Source organism: Benincasa hispida, chromosome 9, assembly GCF_009727055.1.
Source record: "Benincasa hispida cultivar B227 chromosome 9, ASM972705v1, whole genome shotgun sequence".
Classification (NCBI taxonomy): Eukaryota; Viridiplantae; Streptophyta; class Magnoliopsida; order Cucurbitales; family Cucurbitaceae; genus Benincasa; species Benincasa hispida.
This window is the reverse complement of record NC_052357.1, coordinates 9,018,018-9,023,467: the sequence shown is the minus strand read 5'-3', so window position 1 is coordinate 9,023,467 and position 5,450 is coordinate 9,018,018. Positions and strand designations below refer to the sequence as shown.

The 5,450-nt window shown below is 37.4% G+C and overlaps 1 non-coding gene across 1 annotated transcript; it reads right to left on the bottom strand.

Moving 5' to 3' along the window:
- Positions 1–884: 884 nt before the first annotated feature.
- On the bottom strand, positions 885–956 carry TRNAE-UUC. Its single transcript has one exon. It is a non-coding gene; the product is annotated as a tRNA-Glu (tRNA).
- Between the last annotated feature and the right edge of the window lie 4,494 nt (positions 957–5,450).

The window sequence follows — 5,450 nt, the reverse complement described above, 5'->3', positions numbered from 1 at the left end:
CAAACATCAAAATATACTGATATATTTATAGAAAGAATATACAGTATCAAATGAAACAGTGAAGAATGCAAGCCCTAACTTAATTAATCAATCAAAACTCAAAATATCAACGCAATGAACAAAGCAAAATTTCATGAAAGTACACAAACTCTGCTCACAATCCATTATGTTCACAGTGAGCTGAAGAAATCATTAGGTTCTTGAGAAAAAGAGAAAGAAAAGACTAAATGACCAAAAATTATTTAGGAAAAATTGAAAAACATAATCGAAAAAACAAGAACAAATGCTAAAAGAAAAAAAAAACTCCCAATCAAAGATGAAATCGAAAAAAGAAAAATGAACTCACGAAACGGAATTGATCGAAGTATCACGGAGCTTCACGAATGGGATTTCATGGATATTTCACCGTGACAAACGTGAAAGAAAAGGAAAGTCGGCAGTGACGAACGGTTGAAAAGAAAAGAAAAGAAAAGAAAGGGAAAGAGAGGGTAAATTTGGAATTTTGAAAAAAGGAAAGGTTGACCGGTCAATGTTTGCTATAATAGCAAATATTAAAAATGTGGTATATATAATCACATTTTTTTTCCTTTTGTATTATTCAATGCAAATTTCCTTTAATAAATGACTCCAGTAATTCAAACAAATTCAATACAAATGTTCTAAAGTTGACTATGTAATTCTTTGGGCCGAAATTTCAAAAGATGATTTATTTAAAAATTATTTACAATAATAAAAGCATGTTTATGTATTAAAAGATATTGATGCGATAAGTGGATACTTTCGTACTTTCATCTAACCGGAGTAAAAACAATTATTTGATGAAGCACATTAAATAAATCAAAGATTAAGATAAACAAAAATTTAACGAGAAAAAATAAACTAAATTCCGTTGCCGGGAATCGAACCCGGGTCTCCTGGGTGAAAGCCAGACATCCTAACCGCTGGACGACAACGGATTTCTGAACAAGTTCAACTAATTTAAGTTATGTAATAAAATGTTTTACTATCATTTTTAGGAAAAATATCAATTTATACTACAAAAGTTTGGAGTTTGGAGTTTGGAGTTGTATTGATTAAAACATTAAACTAATAATTATATCAATTTAAATTATGAACTTTTGTAAATGTATCTACTTACACCCTCCATCTAATTTCAATATTGTGCGAGATTTATAATTATTTCAATTAAAGTTCTAAATTTTCATTAAAAATATTTGAGAGTGATTTTGACATGGTTGGAATCACTTTTATCATGTTTAAAATTATTCTAAAACATTTTCTTAATTATTAAAAAAAATAATTTAATTTTAGAGTCACACTTTTAAACACATTTTTCTTACAACAAAAATTGATTTGGAATGATTATAAACATGTTTCATAGTGATTTTGTACGTGAAACACTGATTTTATTCATTTCGAAATCATGTCCAAATATGTCTTAAAGTGAATCAATTTAGACCGTCTATCAAGATTATTTTTTAAAATGATCAATATATCAATTTTTACATATGTGCAAATTTCTCACAAACTAGATCAAGAAAATAGACTTAGAAAACATGCATGTATGATTTTCAAAGAAAATCCTAACTGGGCATCAAATTGGTTCACTTATGAAAGTTTATGATTTTAATTGATAAAATTATAAGTTTGACACAATGTTTATCCAGACAGAACAATCCATTAGAGAGAGGAGAGTCGTTAGAGAGCAATCCTCAATAAATTATTTAAGAGATCCATAATGGTATTTTTTGGTTTGCCACTAGATTTCTCAAATGAACACCTAGTAACATTGAAGTCCAATGTTCATTGCATAAAAGTGATAATTCATGCGGTTTTTCCAAGTGAGTAGGAAACACGCCGGGATCCTCCATCTTTCCCGACCAGGCTGAAAAAGAAAGATGATAGTAAGCAATTTCAGAGGTTCCTGAACGTTCTATGACAGCTGCATATTAATATTCCCTTAATAGAAGCATTAGAGCAGATGCCGAGCTATGTGAAATTCCTCAAGGACATTCTAGCCAACAAGAGAAAGATCGGAGAAAACGAAACAGTTGCACTAACATACGAATGTAGCGCTTTGTTTCAAAATAATCTCCCTGCTAAAATGAAGGATCCTGGAACATTTACATTACCCAGCATCATAGGAGGGAAGATGGTCAGGAATGCACTATGTGATTTGGGGGCGAGCATAAATTTGATGCCCTTGTCAATCTTTAAAAAGTTGGACATCGCTGAGGCTAGACCAACCACGATTACATTACAGTTAACCGATAGATCAATAAAGCTTCCAGAGGGAAAGATAGAAGATGTTCTCGTGCAAGAAGATAAGTTTATCTTCCCCGCAGATTTCGTTATATTGGATTGTGAGGTAGATAGAGAAATCCCTATCATCCTAGAACACCCATTTCTCTCCACAGGGCGAGCATTGATTGATGTACAGAAAGGAGAGTTGACCATCCGGGTCGATGATCAAGAGGTAAAGTTCAACGTACTCAATGCGTTGAAGTATCCAGGAGATGTGGAAAACTGCCAATATATCGAAGAACTGTAGGGAGAACAGGTTCATGAACCCCTGAAGGAAATGAAGGAGGAAGATGTTGAAAACGACGCAATATTGGAGGAGGATTGCGCTGCAATTCATGTTGAATCTAATTTCGAATCGCTCGAGTTATCTGAACGAACTTCACAGTGCATTAAGCCATCTTTAGAAGAGCCACCTGTGTTAGAGTTAAAGTCGTTGCTGGTGCACTTAAAGTATTCTTACTTGGGAAGTAACAACACGTTACTAGTTATCATCTCTACATCACTAAGCAAGGAGAAAGAAGATGCTCTCATACGGATCCTAAGAAACAACACAAAAGCCTTAGGATGGACCTTGGCAGATATTCGAGGAATCAGTCCTTCGTATTGCATGCACAAGATTCGTCTGGAGGAAGAAAAGAATGGATCAGTAGAAAGGCAGTGTCGCTTAAACCCTGCCATGAAGAAGGTTGTAAAGAAGGAAATAGTGAAGTGGATGGATGCTGGTGTCATCTACTCAATATCTGATAGCAGCTGGGTAAGCCCAGTGCAATGTGTTCCAAAGAAAGGGGGGATGATAGTCATCACCAATGACAAGAATGAATTGGTTGCCACAAGGACAACTACGGGGTGGAGAATCTGCATGGACTACTGCAAGCTAAATTTGGCCATTAAAAAGGACCACTTTCCACTCCCGTTCATTGACCAGATGTTGGACAGACTTGCAGGGAACGAATTTTTCTGCTTTCTTGATGGCTATTCAGGGTATAACCAAATAGCAATTGCGTCGGAGGATCAAGACAAGACAACCTTCACGTGCCCATTTGGTACGTTCGCATTCCGACGCATGCCATTTGGACTCTGTCATGCACCAGGCACTTTTCAACGATGCATGATGGCAATATTTTCGGATTACCTGGAGGAGTCAGTCGAGGTTTTCATGGATGATTTCTCAGTTTTCGGCAGTAACTATGACTCCTGTTTGACCAACCTTGAGAATGTCTTGAAGAGATGCGTGGAAACAAATCTTGTACTGAATTGAGAAAAATTCCACTTCATGGTAGAGGAAGGAATAGTTCTGGGTCACAAAATCTCCAAGGTAGGATTAGAAGTTGATTAAGCAAAAATTGACGCAATTTTCAAATTACCACCACCAGTGAATGTAAAAACACTAAGGAGCTTTTTGGGTCACGTGGGATTTTATAGAAGATTTATTCGCAATTTCTCTCAGATCGCAAGACCCCTTAGTGCACTTCTCGAAGTTGACCGCGAGTACAATTTTGATAATGCCTGCACTAAAGCATTTAACACATTAAAAGATGCACTTATCTCCGCTCCAATTTTGGTTGCGCTAGATTGGACACAACCCTTTACATTGATGTGTGACGCTAGCGGATATGCTGTAGGCACAGTTTTGAGTCAACGCAAGGAAAAGGTTTTGCATCCCATTTATTATGCGAGTAAAACACTGAACAACGCACAGGAGAACTATACGACCACAAAGAAAGAAATGTTTGCAGTGGTATTTGCACTGGAGAAGTTTCGATAGTACCTGATTGGAGCAAATGTGGTGGTGTATACAGATCACTCTGCGATTAAATATCTAATGAAAAAGAAGGATGCAAAACCAAGATTGATATGGTGGGTATTGCTCTTGCAAGAGTTTGACCTAGAAATTAAAGATAGGAAGGGCACCGAGAACCAAGTCGCAGATCATTTGTCAAGACTGGAAAATTGCAAGGTTCAAGGGGCAGAAAAAGATATTGAGGAAAGATTCCCCGATGAGCTGCTGATGGCGGTAGGCATTAATGTTCCCTGGTATGCGAACATAGTAAACTTTATAGTTTGTGGTCAACTACCAGATGATTATACCTACTAGCAGAAGAAGAAGCTAAGACATGATGCAAAATTTTATTTATGGGACAATCCATTCCTATATTGACAAGGACCTGATCATATAATACGTCGATGCATTCTTGAGCACGAAGCCAAGAGCATTTTAGAACTCTGTCATGAGTCCCCATATGGAGGACATTTTGGCAAAGGGCTGCCAGCAAAAGTCTTACAGTGCGGCTACATTTGGCCAACTCTATTCAAGGATGTCCATGCCCATGCTGTGCAATGCGATAGGTGCCAAAGGACAAGGAATATGTTCCAAAAGAAATGAAATGCCATTGATGTCAATCTTAGAAGTTGAATTATTTGATGTATGGGGAATTGACTTCATGGGCCCATTTCCACCATCCGAAGGTCATCATATATTTTATTGCGGTTTGATTATGATCAAAATGGGTTGAGGCCATCGCATGTGCCAAGAATGATGTAGCCATTGTGGCAAAGTTTTTGAAGAAGAATATTTTTGGCGCCCATGAATGCCACGTTGCCATTAATCACGATGAGGGCTTCCCACTTTCATCAATCACCATAATTGCTAATCTGTTGATAAAATTCAACGTCAAGCCATCCGAGTGGCAGAACTTGCTTATTCATCACATGACTAATGGGTAGGGAAGAAATCTCTAACAGAGAGATTCAAAACATCTTGGGAGAAGGTGGTTAATATTGCCAAGAAGAGATTGGTCACCCAAGGTTTGACGGAGGCAAATTGGGGCTATAGGTACTGCCCTACAAAAACACTAGTTGCATTGCTCCGTACGCCCTGCCGTCTTCGGAAAAGCTTGTCATCTGCCGCTCGAATTGGAACACAAGGCAATGTGGGCATGCAAGAAGCTGAAGTTCGATTTAGCCATGCGGGGAAAGTCCGGAAGTTACAATTGAAATCAGTTGGTCGAATAGCGAAGGGATGCCTATGAACAAATGCTAAGATTATAAGGAGAGAAAACGAAGAAATGGCATGATGATAGCATAACGACCAGACATTCACCGAAGGTCAACAGTTATTGCTATTCAACGCACGTCTGCAACTGTTT